We start from the raw sequence: 21,505 nt of genomic DNA on the forward strand, positions 1-21,505 counted from the left end.
TGTCACCCCCTTCGGCTGAAATGAAAACCTATGATTACGGTACGAACACTACCCGAACTATAAAAAAAAGTAGAAAGGAGAGCAAGATTGACTGCGTTTTACAGTGTATGTTGTCATTCTAGGAAATACAGTGGTTTCTTGGTTACATTAGATTTTTAGTTCCTTTTTTTTTTAGAAGCACAATACATTAGTCTCTTATCGTGGAGCCGCGCTATATTTCCAGGTCTGACAGAAATGATATTAATAACCCCTTCTGCTTCAATTTATTTTTTAAATATCGTGCTCCTATCCTATATTTATTTTTTCTATGGCTCTTTTTAAATGGAATTTTAGGTAATGAAATAATATTTGAGGCTTTTAATCAACGTAACAGTGTAATTAGAAGTGATTATTATTTTATATTGTTAAGTATCTATTTGAATGCATCGAGAAAACGGCTATTGCTACTCGTATAAAATCTTTGTATTACTTCCAATGCATCATATTTCATGAAATATGAATTCTTTATGCACATATTGATGTTTTATCATTGTTAAACTTTCAAAATATTCATTTTTCCCCATAAACAGTGCTAAAATAATGAAAATCTGCCGACGAGCTTCACTTGTTATTGCGCGTTTTGGCATCTGAAGTTCGTGACGAGCTGGACTCGCCATTTCAGCGCAAGTGGTCAAGGTAGATACTTTCACGAACCGTTCGCTATTTCGTTAGTACCTCACACGACTAAGGAATTTAATAAATGCCAGGCCGAGGTCAAATTAACTTACCTAATCTTTCATAGTATATTCACTGCATTGACAGGTTGAGGGCTGGTGACTTAACACCTTTTGGCTCATACATATCGAGGCGGCTCGACAGTGCGTATGACGTGAAGCATATTAATAATAATAATTCGTTTTAATTGGGCGAGATTGGGACAAGATGGTCCCATCTTCCATCTAACTCCTCGTCATACATGGAATATTTGCGGAGGAATACATCGTCAAGTTACTCTTGAAATTATATTTAGTCAAGTAAGAACAAAAGAGACATAGAAGCATGCTTTTAAAAATTACCATAAAAAGGCAAAGTGAACGATGTTTCATTTACAAAGTGTAAAAAGATGAGAATAAACGTGGGAAAACTTAAGGGTACTGACTTTCGTTCTCATTGGAAAAAACCCACAGCAGGAAATACGCCCACACAAGAAGGGGGGCGTGAAAAACTTAGAAAAACCCATTTTGTAAGAGCTAGTGTAAATATAGTCGATGAGAAATAAGTGGAAGTATTGATTTCATTCACAGTACCTATATTAAAAAGGTGGGATTGTTGTACTGAAGCCTCTATTTATCCCTATCGCAGACTGCTTCTTTACTTCAACTGACGTTATTCTTCGTGTTATGCTTCCTGACCTGCCGAAAGTGCTTCTCTTTGGCTATCCTCGGGATACTTTTCCTTCAAATTTTCCTTCCATTTTATTTCTCCCATAAATATCTCATTTAATGCCCAATCCACCCATTTCGTCTAAGGAGCATTGTGCTACAAAGTTCTCTTTTTTCTCTCATTCATACGTATGCCTCCTCGTTTTTCGCCCTATGCGTCCATTTATACATAAATTCTAGCATTCATTTGAATATCAGGCATTTTTGCGGTCGTCATAACTATCAGTATAAGAGAAAAGTAATTTTCTGCCAACGCTGCCATCAGCCTTACGATGCGGACCATTTGTTACTGGAAGCATTCGTCCCGTGAGGTTTACATTAAAGTTGTTAAGAAGTTGTGAGTATTATGAGAGGATTTTTGCAACTCAGAATCGAAGAACTATGTTCATGTAATAATCATTGCAATTAGCGGTGCGATGAAATTTAGTTCTCGTTTATTTATGAATTAATTTAATTAAGTATGCCTCTTTACTTCCGATTATTGTTATAATTATAAACAAGTGGTAGGTAAATAGCAGAATATGATTGCGAAAATATGGCCTGAGATCCGGGATATGTAAAGGAAATATTCCCCATAGTTTATTCATATTTTGGTCTAATCTAGGCATTGGAAGCTACATTATTTTAAAAAATTTTGAGGATTATAAATCTGTACATTCGTAGAAATCGAATACGTTCAAATGTTTATTTTACGATCGGAAGGGGAAATAAAGATAAAATATTGACCGATAAACTTCTCATTTCCGTTAATAATGCCATTTTTATGGGATTTAGATATTCATGTCTTCGCTGCAAGTTAATTACATTGGCTTCTTCAAATGTGTTACCAAGCGATGTTACATCGTAAACAATTGTGGTTCGTATAGTTTTGTATGGATTTTGTCACCCTTGAATGATGGGTGTCATGCGAGGGAGTAATATTTCCTCCAAATTCCTCCATCCTAGCGTTCACGCTTGACTGATGACAATCAGTCTCGCCTGTTTAGAGAATTGATGACTCGGGAGACGTGATCGTTCGTTATCGTCATCGCAGTGACGTCCTGCCTCAAGGTCTCATTCTCGCCCGCTTCGTGCCTTACCGATCGCTCCCTCCTTTTGCGGAATTGGTGGCCATGGGTCGGGGGACACTCCTTGAATTCCGCGTTGATTCATTCCCTGGGCTCGGGAGTTGAGTTATGGCTTCCCCAATGCGGAACTTGTACATCGTTGGGGTGCGGGCAAGCAAATCGGGGAAAGAGGAGGGGCTGTATCCAGGGACGGAAAAAAATATTTCTATTAAAGTAAAAAAATCGAGTTTTAATGGTCAACGATCGAGGAAATCAAGATCGATCAATCGAACCGAACTCAAATTTTCAATTTCGATCTTAAATAACATCTAGTACCATGAGCCTCGATAAAACTGCCATTGGAATGACAGTTTTACCGAGGATACCGAGGAGTTCTATAGAACTTGGATGGCGTAGTGGTCTGCGCAGTGGTCCAGAAAGCCAAAGGTCAATGGTTCGATACCCAGTCCAGGGTTATTTTTTCTCTTGGCAATTCATGTACACTTGACCGTTTCGTTTTATCTCGTCAGCGTCACTACCGGTCTATAAAGACGTCACCTGGACGTCATGGATGAAAGACTTTTCTCTACGGCCGGTAAAATTGGTGAGGCTTGCCCTCGATCATCAAGAAAGTCTCTCAATCAGTTGATCTTTCTTAAATATTATAGTGTAGCCGAGTGGTTCTAAGCGGTGATGACTAAACTTAAATATTTGTGCATTTTTAAAATTTTAGTTCTAATAAACCATAATGTATTCTTAGTATATTTTTGGGATTATTTTTTAACTACTCATTATGTGTTTTTTTCGATCGAATTATAAATATTTATTTGTAAGAACAGAATATTTTTCAATGAGGAACAATCGATTTTTCGATCAATCGATCTTTTGGTTCGCATTTTGATTTTGTTGTGAATTCGAGTTTTCCATTTCGATTAAAAATCGATTTTGACCCAAATTTTTGCATCACTAGCTGGGTGGCTCAATATCGGCTGCCAGGCCGCAGCAAGCTGGTTGAGGGGGGGGGGGGGTATCAAAGAGTTAAATGCCCCTCCTCCCCCGAAATGCTTGGGAGTGACAATCTAAGGTATACTCCTCTAACTGTATCCCCTTTCCAATTTTCCGGCCTCGGTGGCAGTGGGGTCAAGTCTTCGCCTTCCAAACAAGAGGCCGTGGGTTCGAGTCCTGCCGGGACAGGTTGCCCCTATTCTGGGAATGGTTGTTCGTGCACGTTTAATTGTTGAATAAAGTTGTAAGAGGCCAATATGAATTGTTTTCGGTGGTACGGGAATAAATTCCAGTGTGAATAAAAATTACAATAATTCATTAGTACTTGTCAATGCTCTAGACAGGTAAAACAAGGAGCCAATATAATAACCGAGGAGAGAATATACAAAATTTTCACTCAGTGTATTGCTGTGCGATACTTTTGAGAGCATTCATTTCGTATACTCTTAATATTTCAGTGGTGCACGTATTAATGGTACAATTTTTTTTCAGGTGCAAGCGCTCCTGGTGGAGGCGACGGTGGTGGCCCCTCGAAGGAGAGCGGCGAGGAGAGTAAACAACCGGAGAAAGGTAAGCAATTCCTCTTTTTTCCGTCGTGTGATTTGTTGTGCGAAATCGTGCTAAAAATGTATGTGTGTGTTTGTTTCTCCTGTCTGCTGTGTGTACCCGTGAATTAACTACCGTTTTCGCATGCGACAAATGACAAGAAGTGTTTTTCTTTAACCGTACTAAAGAAGTTTGTTATGATTGTGTCGTCACGCAAGGCTTATTCGATGGCTCAATACTTGAAAAGGTCTTCGGTGATCATAATATTGTGGTTTTGGTTTAATTTTTTTAATTTTAAAATAAATAATCGTGATTTTCCGCGATTATAAAATTTTAAAAATGAAACCTAGGGCGTAAAAAAATTTATAATCGTATAAAATTGCAACGTTTTTTTTATACGGAAAAATTCCACTCCATCTTGCTTGAATCTTCAGATTTTTTTCATTTTTAATAGCATCGAATATCTACTTTATCTGAGTTGTCAATTTGCTGTCTTTGGTCGATTCTTCATCCATCCATGATTTTTTTTACTCTGAGTACAAATTAGATTATATACGAAATAGATATGTTATGCCAAGTTGAGGTAATAACTGATCCGCCGACAAAATGGTTTAAAATTGACACCCTTGACGACCCCTGGTAATCGAAGGCGACAACGCTATCAGAATTTATCGATAAAATTGATTGTTATCTACCATTAATCGGGAGTCATCCATAATCGACGGACATGGTGAAAGGCTATTCATGAATTAATGACTAATCCTATGTAACCTTCAATTTAGTCATTCGTTTTAAGCCTTCTGTACACGTTATTTACACTTACATTGCAATAATCTGCGGATGTATGTGATTGGTGCAAAAACCGTGGGTGATGCTTGGAGTTTCAATTTTATATTTAGGAGGCTGAAATATATAATGAATTGCACGCATATTTCCGGAAAAAGATTTTGTGATCTGATAGTGTTATTGTAAATTGCAAAATAATGATAATAATAATTAAAGTTTATTGTCGTAGACCCTCACGATCCTAAAGACTTAGTATAAAAATATTTAGCTTGCTTTTACTATTGGAAAAATATAAGAAATAATCATATATTCCGAAAAATCAAACAGACTTTTTAAATTCAAAAGAAAATAAATAGGACCTTTCATATCACTACAACCTCCACTCAATGCATAACTAGAGCTGAAATGAGAAATAGTGTTTATCTGGAGAAAAATGGACATTGAGAAAAATAAAATTGGGAAAGTTAACAATATATAAGAAGAAAAATTGGCTGAAACGTGATACATGGTAGCATTCACTGGAGACACCGTTTGTACTTACCATTTACGGGAATTTCAGGTTTACAACTGTATGGAAGGAATAAACAGATCATACAGAATTATCAAGGATTTTGTTTTTATTTGATTTTATGGTGTTTATCGGAATTTAGCGATTAATTTTACGAATATTACGAAAGAGGATCGTCAAGTCGGCCTCTAAATGAGTTGACGCATGTAAATGGGTTTACAGAAGTCGCCACTCGCGTCGCTGACGGACAAACTGATCCGAGTTTCACGGGGAAAAACGGTATACCGCGTATGTCTGAATATAGTCCCCTCTTTTTTTCGAAAAAGCCCGTGGTAAAAGTAAATAGGGGGACAATATTTAAACGCATTTTTTTTTACTTTTCCCGAAACTCAAACCTCAAAATTAGGGGGGGGGGGACTATATTCAAAGGGGGACTATATTCGGAGAAATACGGTAATTAGTGGTATCAGCAGAATTTACATTCATAATGATGAATTCTTCTTGGGTTCTCAGCCAGGTTAACTCTTTCGTATAAGCCGACGTTTCGAGAGAGACGACTTGTCTTCCCTCTTCAAGGCCGTGTTACTTATTGTCGTATTGTTGTCCTCTGTAAACGGTCGTATCGGTTCAGTGTGAAATTGGACTTTCAAACAGTAACACAGCCTTGAAGATGGGAGACAAGTCGTCCGTCGAAACGTCGGCTTATACGACAGAATTAACCTGGCTGAGAACCCGAGAAGAATTCATAATTAATATTCACCAGGAGATATTAAAATCGTTTATTACATTCGTGATGATTGTATTAATTCATGTTAAAATAGTTCTTGGAGTGTAGGTCAATGTGTGTTATGCAAAAAAGTTTTATCCAACGTTTATGTTTATTTTAAACCATCCTCAGTGTTTAACGTTGTACATATTTATTGATAAATATGTTATCAATAAATATGTACAACGTTAAACACTGAGGATGGTTTAAAATAAACATAAACGTTGGATAAAACTTTTTTGCATAACACACATTGACCTACACTCCAAGAACTATTTTAACATGAATTAAACGAGGTCAAGATAAGTAAAAAAATGATTTTATTAATCAAATTCGTAATTCTTCAATGGTATTCCTCGCAATTAAAAACATAATAATGCAAAATATTGGAAAAAAGTGGATCGCATTGCACTCATCTCCGCGCCGCGGACATTTTTGAAAGCAGATTAAAATGCGACCGAAGTAACAGCAGAAATCACCCTTCCATGGGATGGCTTTGGGCCTCTACTATGCAGTCCCCTTGGTATAAGGCATGGATGAGCCATCGAGCAAGCCTGTCGTCAGCCGTGTGGTAGAGGTGGCCATGCGTAGTGAGTTCGCCTTGCCTTTGTCTTCTCTGTAGAGTCCCCACTAATCGCAATAATCGTTCCATTTCCTCTTCCCTTATGCAGCCACGCCCTCAAGCTACCGATCGCCTTGGGGGAAGTCCCTCCTCTTTTCCTTCAAATGATTTATACTTCCACTTCGTCTTTCTCTCACCGGTCGACGAGTCGGCGTTCTGTGGTTTTAGCCTTTTCACTGTATCGTTCCGCCCCCCTTTTCCTGGAAACGCACGACCTGGTAAACAGACACCTAGAAATGCTGCGGAAGAAGTTGAATTTTCCTATATTGGATTTTTTTTATACAATCAAATAAATAGAGGTAATTGAGCCCTACGACCTCTATAGATTAACCCCTTCCACTTCGATTAATTTTCTGAATATCGTGCTCCTATTCTCTATTTATTTTCCTTTGGTTCTCTTTTAAATGGTATTTAATGAAATGATATTTTGTAATTTGTAATCAGCGTAGCAACGTGGAATAAAGTATGATTATTAAGCAAGGAGAACACAGATATCGCTACTCAACTGATATCATTTTAACATTCTAATACATCATGTTTCGTGAAATATGAATTATTCATGAATACTATGAATGTTTTAACATATTTAAGCTTTCAAAATAATTATATTGTTCCTCTAAATAGAGCTAAACTTATGTAAATCCGAAGACGAGATACACTCGTCATTGAGCGGTTTGGCATCGCAAGATCGTGACGAGCTAGACTCGTTTTTACAGCGCCAAGGGTTAAATGTTAGAATAAGGGTTTCCAATAGCCGTAACTAGCCACTCGTCTAACCAAAAACCACGAAAACCCTCATGTGGTAGTTTACGTGAATATTACTTCCACGGCAGGAACTACCACAGCCACATACGCACGAATCGAATGGAAAAACTTTGCAAAGCTGTAGGGACCTCGGATTAGGTAGCCTTGGATCCCTCGTAGAGATGATGGGACCTCACTAAGGATGTCAGGTTCTTGTCACAATCACACTTCTGTGTACCTGTTTACGGGAATGTTAGATACTTCAACGCCAGGGACCGCCACAGACCACGCACGTCATCCCGATGTTATCCATTGCGAGGCTGTAGTCTAGTTAGACAATCAAATGGTGTTGTGTTGAATTATTTCATACGAAGTAATGAACATGTTCAGGCTATGCTTCTGAAGCCGTGTGATTTAATATAAAGAAAAAATTTACTTTTTTTATTTCGCATTACATTCTGTTAATCGCTACCCTTGCTGTATTCTACCTACGTCTGTATTTTGGGAACAGTGATCAATCGCTCATATGATGGCTTATCAGTCAAATAAGTTTTAGTTCAATTTTAAATGGTTGTTTCAATTTTAAATACGCGAAATATCAACGCTAATGACTGATCGATTTTTGAGTCTTCAAGTCTAGAGAGAAGTAATTATATTTCATTCTTCTAAAATAATATCCTAGAGAGACATGTTTTAGAAAGTTTGAAAACTTTAAATCAAACTTAACTTAGCCTATTTACTTGATCATTCCGACTCCATCGTTAAGGGGACTTTAATCAGGACACAATGAAGTCAACTCTTAGGATTTGTTCCGGTGACCCCAAGTTATTGATATAGGTTCAGTCTTAGAAATGCCTTTTAAACTTTTTCCAGTTGCTGGAGTATCTCGAAATAAGAAAGTATAAGTTGAAATCCTAATAGTCGCATTTAATGAACTCATACTCCAAAGACAGTTCATGTATCTTTTGTTGGTCGCATCTATAAAGTTATAGCATAATTCTAACAATTTATCGTTCAAGTCGGTACAATAATTGGAATTTTGCGTATAAATGAGCATTCTTTTCTCATTCTTGAATCGCTGGGTGATCTACACATGCGATGTTTGATTACTTTCGTCAATAGTTGGATCCGAATACTATTTTTTTTAAGGTTTAGTGAAGTAACCTATTCATGACATTTATTTCATGTGATATTGATAATGGAAAAGTTTTATCGCGCCATGAATGCTTTTTCCGGCAGGGACTTATTGTAAGACCCTTTATACTTATTTCTCTGGGTGTCTCTCTTCTTTTTACTCGAGCTGTCACTCATTCCTGTTGGACCTGGGAATTTATTAATGGTTTTCTGCTTGCTTAACCCCGCTTTGAAGAAGGTCGTTTGTGTGTGTTTTTTGTGAGATTGAGTTCTCTCATTAAATTTTGGAATGGAAAAGGTTTGCAATCAGATAACTAAAATTAACTCGATTATTCCACCGTTCTAACAACGATGTCAGGGTTCATAGTGAATTATTTCGTTATATAAGCTTTAGTATGTGAATCGATACATTGGAATTATTCAGCTATTGCAAGTTTACCTCGTTATTGTTCTTTACAAGTCGCATTTCACGTCGTATATCTGAAATTCAATTCGGCTCGGCAAACGATGAAGGAGTTCGGTTTAGAATAGAATATTGAGAATAATTAAAATAGCATATTCAGGAATTTGTAATTTAAAAATATATTCCGGCAAAATCCGTCTAATATAATTTATCTCCTGAATTTTTTTTGCCGTTAAGGCAGCATATGGTAACGCAGACCGATTGGCGTAAGTGTTCAAATTTATATATTAATTCATTTCAATTTACCCAAAATTGTTTCGTATGATTGTGTTTTTTCAAATTTTTGTTCTATATCTTCTTCGTAAACTCTAACTGTAAAAAATGCAGTGCTTGGATGCACAGTCATTTGTTTTATCGTAGCCTACGTTATATACGTTTTATTTGCCTCATCTCTCAATCAGCACCTGACTATGAAAACATATCCTTGCCCATTCATAACATATCTTACTATGAATATCATCACAAGTTGAAAGTGAAACTACGTTATTTCCAACATTAACGGATCTCGTATTTGGGAATATAGTTTATGTTCTAATGATGTGAATGCCATTTCTCTAACGGACCACACTGAAAGAGGTGAACATTCAAAAGGAGCATCTTAAATTGAATAATGATTTTTTGATATTTCCACTCCAAGTGTTGTAAGGCAGCAGAGATATACTGCTAAGTTTGGTCTAAAATTGTTGATTGCTTGGGGTTGACACTTTTGTTGGATGATTTCTCTCAAGAATCAAATTATGAAAACAATATTCGAAAATTTTTTCATTTCGATTCGGGTTTAGTAGAGATGATTTAGTCATTTCTTTCAGCAAAAATAATATTTTTTTGAGCAATGGCAACGTTAATCTAATGAAAATTTTCGTCGTAAAACCTATGTGAGGACTTAAAAAGTGTAACAGTAACTTTAAAAAACACATTTATTCTTTTGAAAATATTTTTAACGAACGAATCTGAGCAAACTAGCAGCGACGAGTTTTCTTTAATTATCCTGTATAAATGTCATTGCACTTTTTTACCACTTTGCAAGGCTTTTATTATAGTCTGTCGTTCAGAGACACTATTGTAAAAGTTAATAAGGTTGTTGGTTGTGAACCTTTAGAAAATCATTAATCGTTCGTGATTTCCATGCACGAGCCTATATTCGAATATATCGATAGATCGCAGCCTGGGAAACGTTTTTCATTTACGCCTTTCCTCACTTATATCTGCGCCAATGAAGTATTATTAAACTATTTGCAGTCATCAAATTGATGGGCATCGAAAAAAGTTATTTTTGAAGAATGATTTGCAGATCAATAATTTAAAAATAAACATTTTGATGAAATAAATGGGCATGTTTGAGATCATCTACGATAAGCAGAATATTGTTCTGGGAGAATTTCGAAAGAACTTTGAAATCTAAATCTGATATCATGGGATATTGTGTGTATTGTGTATATATCATGCGTGCATTGCACAGGCTTGGTCAAATGTATCAAAATTTTTCTTTATTGATATTGAATTAAGAACATTTTAAAATTCTTGCAAAATGCTAAGAAGTAAATACAATATTGAAATAGCGTTTTGAGGAAATAACACGACGTATATTATACGAGTCATTTCTCCAAGTAGCTTTCCATCCCCTTTTCATTCTGGAATATACATATCAAGTGTACAGGGTGGAGAAAAATTTTTTCACGAAATTTTAACCCTGGGGATAGTTGATGCCAGAGAATGAGGGCCCAAGGGAGCCCTGGCAGGATACAACGCGCCGGGGCCGGGACCCAGCAATTTTGCTGATTCGCCCGATCACCCGGGGAGGGGGAGGAGAGGAAGGAACAAGGAAAGAGGCGCCGCCGCGATATGGAGTCCGACGATGCCTCTGGGGTAGGGAAAGGGTTGGAAGGGATGGGAAGTGGAAAAACACCTTAACGCTATAAAAGTGGAATGGGCCCACTGACCAGCGAAACCAGGCGTCAGAAATTTATGTGCCAACGATTTTGGAGGATTTTCCTATTAAAGAGAAAAATCGAAATCAGATCAAATCGTTGGATGATAGTTGATGCCAGTGGGGACCAAAATTCCTGATGACGTGTAGGCCGAAAACGAACAATTTTTAAACTACAGAAACTTTGAGCCAATTGCTCCGATCGGCAGCGGGTTTGCTCTGTTTCCGATGTTCAGGACAACTCATGACTTCTAATGCTTTGCCTGCATTTGCCTTTGTCCTGAGGATCCGGCAATAGCGGTAAATTCGCGGCCAATCGGAGCACCTAGCTCAAAGTTTCTATTGTTTAGTGATGTTGCATTTACGACCTAAACATCACCAGTAATTTTGTTGATTCATACTGACATCGGCTATCCAGGGTTAAAATTTCGTGACATGATTTTCCTTCGCCCTGTTTAAGTGTGCCGCGTAGACGCCCTTAGGTTGACATCGTAGCTGCATCATAAACATTTATCGGAGGGAGGTGGAGTGCATTTCGGAGACTCTTGGAGTCAGGGATGCCGACTTACAAAAAATATTGGGGGGCCCAAACCGGGGATCTTCCCCCGGGAAATTTTATAAGTAGTGAGTTTTAAGTTTTTTAAGCATTTTAGAAGAGTCATATGATCGAAATTAGAACACTGATAACTAGAAATATCGATATCTGGACACTCCGGGGAAAGTCGACAAGCCTGACACATTTTTTTTGTCACACCCATAACGGCGCCACTGCTTGGAGTAATTATACCATAGTTACTGCTGTCGATGAGTCTCCGTTTCAAATATGAATGAATATTGTGAACTGTCATTATTCTCGCGGTGTGATCCTAATCATAAGAACATTCAGGGAATCTCCGGACGTATTGCAATTTATAAATGGATTTTGACGTCCTTCTTTATATGTTTATTATTTTGCTTGCATGAAACTTCTTTTAGTAGAAAAAGAAGTAGTGGTCTACTGCGAAATGATTTTTTGACATTTTTCTTCAGTCCGATGGAGGTTGAGATGTTTTTTTCTTATCTTTTTTGGGAAATTTGAATACTTATATTATCTTAGCAGAGTAATTGCTGGACACACAATTTATATGCATTGTGTGGTTGGCAGAGTTTGAACAGCACTTGTTAATTTTGAGCGCGAAAAAACTCGATATCTAAGGGGACTTAACTTCGAAAATGTTAAGCCATTCAAACAAAAAAAAAACGCTGATATGCCCTCTGGCATCAATTGTTTCTCTCAAACATAGCCACCACCGACAAATTTGACCTCGAAAATATATTGTCGTAAGATCAATCAAATTTGGTGCCATTACTTTCCGTTTAAATGCTAAGGCTTTTGTAATAATTAGTATGACAGTCGCATAAAATTGTCGGATTGCTGATTTGGGACTAGGCAATGTTAATCCTCCACGGCTCTCTTCGTGTGATGCTATTTTATCCCATTCCTGGGACTGCATTAAGCTGTAGGGAATACTCTAGAGGGTGATGAGACGTGCACAATGGCTATTGTAACTCCCGCTCCCATATTAACGAGCCGCTTCTTGATTTGGCCTCGCATACTCCATTTTGCCAGACCCATTGGTTGACGCATGGCAAATCTGCGAGTCTAGTTTGAGAATGTGTTCCGGGTTTTAATTTTGATTTTTAATTAACCGCATGGCGTTTGGAATAATATCAATTAATACCTAAACCCTTTCCATAAGTTCTTAATGACCCATCGAGGTCATCGAGGAGTTATGTCCATGGCGTACAAAATAAATTTGAAGCACTCAGAAGAATTATTTTTTTGTTTTGGTGTAGAGAAAAGAAGCGGTTTACTTCATTGCAAAGTCATATTGGAATAAGTTTCTAATCTTTTTGGTTATTTTCCTTTTTTTAAGATATTTAATACCTCTGGACTAGTCGCCGAGAAAGGCGCTATGTGAAATGGCCAATGCGAGACATGATTGACGCAATGTGTGAAACTTTTTCCACAAATCCTTAGAACCACTTCGGTACAGTTGTAGCAACTTTCTTCATATCAGTTCAAAGACATTTAAAATTTTTGGAGAGGGAATTTACTGATTTTGCTTCAATTTTAGGTTTCCGAATAAATCTATTCAATCTTTCACAATGTAATTGTATAATACTTTTGAAGAATTAATTCTTTGAACGCGTGGTTTTCTCGTCAGCAACTTCCTTTTCCGCCAACTTTTCGTATGTCTTCGCCATACCGTTTATTCTATCATCGTCGTCTCCTATTAGCGTCCATATTTAGCAGCCATCATTGGGCTACTTTCACACAAAACGGTTTCATTCGGTGTAGTACTTCGTATTCGGTTGCCGTCGGAAAAGAATTAATCTCTTCACACTCACGCGGTTTATGTCAGGTGTGCATTGCCCATTATTGGGTCAATAAATTATTTGGCATTATTATGTCCTCGTTATTTTGCCACTTTCTAGTTACAAGACAACGATATTCTCTTAGCCCATTGTTATATGTGACACACTATTTATTGTGTAGCAGTGTTTTCGGAGATAGAAATGGACGGCTTTCCCAGTGAATACTGTTGATAGTAAAATCTTGTCGGGTTTGGCATCGGGTAAGGCTTTTTAAGGCCAACGTTTCGATGAGAAACTCCCTCGTCATCATGAGGACTAAGACTGACTGCCGAGTTTGGTCCACGCCGGGTTGTTATATTGAGCTAGACAAAGGACGGTTGAGACCCATTGTAGGCCATTCTATTCAAATTGGCTCCGGGGGGTTGGAATTTGAATTGAGTCCGTGATCGTTATATTTTATCAATCAAGGGTCTCCATATTTTTCGGATGTTCTGCCCGGAGTCTCGATTGAGCTCTTTCTCAAGGGGACTGCATAGAGGAGGCCCACAGAAGGGTAATTTCTGTTGTCACTTCGGCCGCATTTTAATCGGTTTTCAAAAATGTCCGCGGCGCGGTGATGAATGCAATGCGATCCACTTTATTCCAATACCTTGCATTATAATGTTTTTAATGGCGAGGAATAGTATTGGAAAGTTATGAATTTGATAGATCACATTATAATGTATATAAAGTTCTGTTGACATCCCTAATTATACTTCATTTCCCCGTCAAATTCGGATCAATTTGTCTGTCAGCGACGCGAGTGGCGACTTTCGTTAACCCATTTAAATAAGGGGTGGGTGTCAGTCTTGAGGATCCTCTTTTGTAACATTCGTGCTTTTTCTCCTCGAGATATTTTCCATTTATGTGTCTCAACCGTCCTTTGGCTAGCTCTGTATAAAAACCCGGCGTGTACCAAACTCGGCAATCAGTCTTAGCCCTGAAAATGATGAGGAAGTTTGTCATCGAAACGTTGGCCTTAAATTGCCTTATCCGGTGCCGAACCCGAGAAATTTTATAAATGTTTTTGGAAATGCCACACTGTGATGCGTATCAAGTCTCGGGAATACGTTTTAATGATTCTTAAGTCGTACGATAGTGGTGAAGAGTTTTCAATGATGAATCAAAAAGAAAATTTTTGTTTCAAATTGAACACAGAAAATACTGTAGGCGCAAGAAAGATAAAAGGCTGACCTTTAAGCAATTGTATGAAATTCTACCAAAGATCCATACGGTCGTGTATCGTTTTTCTCATTTTTTATCGCCATCGCCATTTTGGTGGTGTACATTGCGGCGCGGCGGGCCGATTTTCGTCTTTTACATTTGTTTTAAGAAATAGAAACAATATGAACATTTCCCTTCATCAAAAGTTTAAAAATAATTTTTATATAACATACTATGTAACTTCGATGTGCTTTTTATGAATATTTATTTGCTTTCCTACACCTCGAAAATTGAAATTTAACTTTCAGCCATTTAAAACATCAAAGAATGAGTATAATTTAATACAGACAAACAATTTGTAATATAAATGTGTCGTCATCTATATAAAAAACAATGAAGAGCATCAATCGAATATATTTCTCGTGACGAGATGAAGAAGTCGACCGTTACGCCGTTCTCATAGTTTTTCGCGTGTTCTTCTTTACACTTTTCACCGTAGAAGCTAAACGTTTACGTTTAAAGCATGATTTCTTGTTGTATTCGAATAAACAATGAGTGAAATGATATTTGGAAAGACCATATGTATCAACGGCAGGACTTCATACTTATGCTTTAAGGTCAACATTTTACCTTTATTACGTCCATAGTAAAGTGTATCTCAGACAACAAGCGACACAGATCCACGCCACGCTTACATTGTGTGCCTCGGACAACAACTCTCGCCATTTAGAAGTCGGATGAAGCTAGGGGAGGTTGTAAATATCTGAAGGCGCCGTTTCCGAGTTTTTAGCGTGGTTTCCGCCATCTTGGTTTGACTGATATTTTGAGGTGGCTAAGTTTTGTTCTGAGAATGAACTACATTAAGTGAAAACTGCTACCATATTCATTATTATTTCGCCGTTGTTAGCCACCGCAGTTTTCCCACCATTTGCGATACTTATATTAATGTATAAACGCTGTATCCTGTTAGCTACTTTACTGGTGGGGATATCCTTAAAATTATACTTTTGTACTGTAATTGCTGCATTTCCATTGCCTATTATAAATTATATACCAATGTTAGTGCAGGGAAATGACTATTTTACCCTCGTAAAATTTTATTTTCTGCTAAGCTGGTTGTAGAACGTAACAGTGGTGATTAATAACAATATTTCCCTGTGAAAAGATGTTTGAGGAATAACTTCGCTAAGCCTACTTATGAAGTAAGAAAAAAAGGTTTACAGAGTGGGTTCCATAGTTTGTTTCAATGTATTAACGAGTTATGACCTGTGTCCTGTTAGCCACTTTACTGGTGGGTATATCCTTGAAAATATACTTTACCACTGTAATTGTTAGATTTCCGATGGCTGTAATAAAATTGAATACTAGTATAAGTACAGGTAAATGACTAGGTTACTCTCTTAAAATTTTGTTTTCAACTGAGCTGGTTGAAGATATTTAACCGTAGTAATTGGTAATAATTTTTCCCTGGGAAAAGATGTTTGAGTCATAACTTCGCGAAGCCTAACAATGAGATAAGAAAAAAATGGCTTGCATTGTGCGTTTCATAGTTTATTTTTAATGTATTAACGAGTTATGGCCAAAACTTTCACCAAATAGTAAGCATTGACCCTTGTGGGATTGTCAGTGGTTTGGTCGGCGTGGGCGTGGCCTGTCCTTACCCAAGCACCCCCATTCCGGCCACACTTCGCTCCACGCTCGAAACCATCGGTGCCCCCTCCAGATATTCACAACCTCCTTGGATGAAACCGATTCGTTGATGTCGTTTCGACGATTTTTAGCGTCTATCAGGTACCTAGCGTGTGCCGTACTCACCAGTCCACACGTATAGGATGGCACCGAAAACGATTTGATTAGGAATATAGAAGTCTCGTATTATATCCTATATGTGATCGACATGTAAAGCACCTCCTTCGTACAGTTACCTCCATATATATGGTTCAAGGAAAAGAGTTTTGTTAAAGTTACAGTTTCAATATATTTATTTAACCATTAATTATGGGTTCCGCATAGTTAGCTCGCCAACTATAGAGGTTAAAATTCTATCGAATCGAGTCGTGCCGAATGAAGCCGTATGTTTGTAAAAAACGAGCCTTATTTAGTATTCGTAAATAATATAAATGAATTATGTATCCTGAAGCAAATCCAAGTTAGCTTTCGGATAGAAAGCTTAAAATAATGAGTGCTTCAAATTTTAATACAGGGATGCCAAGGGTGAACGCATACCTCATGATCTTTATTTTTTTTTAATTCCTCATTGTATATATACTGTGTATTTACTTTGTTTTTTATTCGTCGCTTGCTGTGAATTCAGTGGTGGTGTCAATATCATCTCGGATAGAGTGTAACTCAGTAAAGTTATGAATGAGTCCTTCGAGTGGTTATGACGGGCACTCGGGTGATTAAAAATTGAGGTCGCCTTAATTTTATTTCGATGAAATTTCCATGTGGTAGAAGAATAAATGGAAATAATTCGTCAGAATACGTGTGAATTGAAATAATTCCTAATAAAATAATTATATATCTACTTAGAGTACCCCTCCCATACTCAAGTATTGAATTATATGCACATGCTCGACAATACCATAATATTTAGGAAAATGCTTTTCTGGGAGAGGATTCAAAATTTGGAAGGTTAGCCTATCCACTCATTCCTCATGGATTTAATGTATGAAAAATTTACAGGTGGTAATAAATGAGATTGTCTACGATTTTTACGATTTTAAGAAGTCATATATTGGATCATTAGCGTGTTCGACGTATACACTACCTTCTTTGTACAAATAACTCCATTTATATCGTAAAAAAATAATTTTGTGGAATTTAAAGTATCACTATATTTATTTAACCATTAGTTCTATGTTCCACGAAGCAAACTGTTGTGGTTAAAATTCCATGATTCTAACACTAGTATATGATGACCAAGTGATGTTTTGATTCTCTTAATCTGTTGAAATAAATAATATCATCTTAAGAGCGTGATTTTTTTCCGCATCATTTCCAATTACCATTTCGTTGGCTTGAGTAGTATTGTCAGCGTAACCATGGAAAGACAAGCAATTTATTCTCTATATTAGGGTGCGGCTAGGTCGGTAAATATATGCAAGAAATGATGCCAAGGATATATACGGATTTCGGATCCGGTTTCCTTTCTAGTTTTAGATTTAGAACTGGAATTGACGGACTATAAATAAATAAGCTGCTGGACTGAGTTTAAAAGCCCTTTGAACGCAGAGTCTGATATTTCCATTGTGAGCCGAGGCGGAAATGAGGCTTTTTTATTTAGCGTGTTGGGAAGGCTAACCAATAGTATTGGGTTTACCATTTTCTGCGAAATAGCGAGGAAAAAAGTGACATTGATTTGAGAAATGGAGAGGTTTTTCCCTTGAAACGTTGAGGAAAAATTATCTGCGAGAATTATTTATGCCAGAAATTACCTTGCCAGAATTATTAGCTTAGATGCTGAAAAATATCGATTTAATACTTGCCTAAAAATTTGTAGTCAAAGTTTTCCACGGAACGATTTAGGCATTGTAAAAACTTGGCATGGTGAAATTTGATCTTGAGTATTCAATTCATATTTCCGTACTAAAAAAGGATGATTTTTCAAATAAAATGGAGCTTAAAATCTCCTTCACCTCGTCATTTTGTACTCAAATGGATGTTTTATAAATTCCTGCTCAAGGCAATTCTAAATTCTATGTCAAAAGTTATGGTCATCGTTGCAATTATGATGGAAATTATGATTTCCTTTATATCGGCGTTTATATTTTGTACGTGACTTAGCAGCATATAACTGCAGGTATAAATACCATGAGCAATTTAGTTACTTTTTTTCTTTTGTCTCTCCATTAACTGTTTTGAGTGGGAATTGTAAAAGGTGTTAATCATTTCTATCGTAGATTACCAGTAAATGAATGAAACAAAAATATTTTTTGAGGGACGCTAACTAATTTAATTTTTTCTCTAACCTCAATGCAAGAAGATCGAGTTTTAAGTAACTCGGTACCATTAAATCGACATACTCGTTTATAAGCGGTATTAACGTTAACTGTCTTCAAGTTACTATGAGTGCAGGTATCAACTTATTTGTTTTCTACATCATCGCAATAAAAAATTTAAAATGCAAGTGCCCGCCTTTCAAATAAACAAGCCTTCAGGAACCTTTTTCGTAGATTTATTTATCTCAAATCAGTTATAATTGTGTCCTTGAACGTTCTCGATGCGTAACATAATTAGAATTTTGAAATTTAGAAATTTTTCGTAGCTCTTTCGTGAAGATGCTGAAGAGAAATATATGCTAACACCAAGTGAAAAAATTCTCATATTGAATTATTTTCACAGTAATTTTCATAAAACGTGTTTCCTATCTCTCACAGTGGTTTGGAAGCAGGCGCTTACCATACCAGTTGTGACAATTTCAAATTCAAATTTGTCGTCATGGTAATTTTAGGTCTCACCTCGGAGTAAATAATTACTAGCGTGGTTATTTCCAGATTAAATAAGTTTTTATGTGATGATAATTGGAGTTTTGATTGATAGTTGGACCAATGTGTTACTCTGCAAGAATAAAGGGAGAATCGATGAAATTCACTGGAGCTATAAAGTATGAGACTAAGTTTATTTTCGCGGAAATATTTTTCTTTAAGATGATGGAATTTTGTCCCCAAATATAATGAAATAAATGAAAGACGTGGTTTCAGCACGTCACTTTTTGGTGAGGATTTTTCTCGCTAAATTCCCAATAGCATTGTGTCACTGGAAGAATTTCGCCGTTTTTTGTGGGAAATAGGGTCTTCGATATTAAACGAAAGCCTTGATTTAAATTTAATCATATCTGAGTTTGAAAACATTTTTTAGCTAAGAGTGATCGTTTTTTTCAGATCAGTAATATTTATGAAAAAAGAATTAATAGAAAGCCATACCGTCCATCTATGTCTAAAATATTCAAAAGATAAAAATTCCCATTTTCGGGAATTGAATGTCGTCTTTCCAACCTTTATTTCTTATAGTATTTATGTTCAGATTCATTAATTTGTGAAGGTCAGAATTTGTCCCTGAGTTGTGACACAAGCAGCCCATTTAGAAAATTGGAACTCTGGGGCGGAATAAGCCGAGAGTCATCGTAATCAATTATTTATGAGACGAGACGATATGTCATTGACTCCTCGCGTGACTGACGTCAATGTAGTTTTTTTTGTTGTCCACCTGAAAGTGAAAGAAATAGCGTGAGTCACTGATCGAAGAAAGGATTTACTAAGAGAGCTAGGGGTTGAGAAACATGTGGTGTGGTCTCCAAATTTCGAGCTAGTTTGGACTTCTGGAGTGATTTTGTTTTACTGCTCTTAATTACTTTTTTGTAGTGCGCGGTATCAGAGGAGTTTTTACCTCTGTTTACGGCTCCGTCTTGACTTTTATTTACCTTCCTCAAAAACTTAAATGCTAAATGGTTTTACAATTTGTTACTGGAGCTTTTGTCGGTGTTATTAATTAATTTTCGTTTGGAAGCCCTGTGCATATTCTTATGAATGTGGTTATAGCAGTAAATTTATTTGAAATCGATTCAATAAGCAGATAAATATGTGATAAAATGCGTATTTTAAATCTATTTCATAGCTTGCATTTAATATGAATCGAAAGAGATACTGGTCTACTTGAAATAAATAACTTTCCCTCTGTTATTTTGGCTAACTGCCCAGTTTCCACGTTCTATGAGATGCTAATTTATTCCACCTTCAGAAATTTAAATGCTGAATGGTTTTATAATGTACTATTGAAGTTTTTTGTGTCATTCGATAAGTTTTGTTTCGAAACCCTCCGCGTATTCTTAGGAGTGTGGGTATAACAGAATATTTCTTTGAAGTTGATTCATTAATCAGAAAAATATGTGGTACGATCCGTACTCCAAATTCATGTCATAGTTTGCATTAAATACGAATTGAAATAGGCCACTACTTCACTTGAATTAAATAAATTCCTCATTTTCAATGTAGTTAACTGTCCACTTTCAGCGTTTTTTTTGCGATACGACCCGCCAGTTCATGAACTGAGTGCATAAACTGAAAGCAGTATTTTCAAAGTTGGCTTCAGTGAGCTGAGTGAAGTCGTCAATTTTAACATAATTTCATTATGTTACTTCACTCATCGTTGAGTTCTTTCTCACCTTTCGGCTTCTTTCCTCCCCGTGTATAGCTGTTGTCTCGTTATTGAATAATTGATAATTGCTGTTTCGTTCGCCGTTTTACCTGGGGATTGAAGCATCATTTAGAAAATGTTATTCCACATCGCAGGGGTGAATCGCCTCTTCACCGTCACTTGGTCCGCTATTGGCGGAACCATTTTTCTTCCTGTATATTTTGATCTAGTGTGAAGTTGTAGCGCACTTGTATTTTTGAGTTTTAAAGGACAGCACAGTGCAATATCGGTAATCCGACACATTAGCAGCCGTGGTACAACCGGATTATGGAATGTAAAGGGAACAAATACGATGACCAAAAAGCTTTTAAGGCAAATTTTTGCTATGAAATGGATGTATTGACGCCAATGCTTTGGGTGTGAGTCGATGTATACCAATGCATTATAGTAAAATAAATACAAGCTGTGCATTTAAAAATATTTTCTCTAATGCTGACGAAATTGTATTAGTAGACGGTAAGTCGCCAGCCGTGCACGCCGGATTACAAGACGCGTCGGATTAAATACTAGCCTAGATTAGGTAATTGCCGTAAAGCCAGATTACGTAGACTGTGCTGTCTAGCACCAAAGTGGAAAGCATGTGCCCTTATCATTTGCCGATTTTTTTTAAATTTCCAAGCCACCGAAGGACTCAAATACGACGAGCGTAGTGAATAGGTGTAAACCACAGACTGAGCAAGTGCGAACCGTAATATTCGCCATCCGTGATGTATCAGATGGAGCGACTTCGCGGCGCAGAGGGTGTCGTGGGCGGAGGGGCGATGGGCCAACTTCATCGCCA

Source organism: Ischnura elegans, chromosome 6 (genome assembly GCF_921293095.1).
Source record: "Ischnura elegans chromosome 6, ioIscEleg1.1, whole genome shotgun sequence".
NCBI lineage: Eukaryota > Metazoa > Arthropoda > Insecta > Odonata > Coenagrionidae > Ischnura > Ischnura elegans.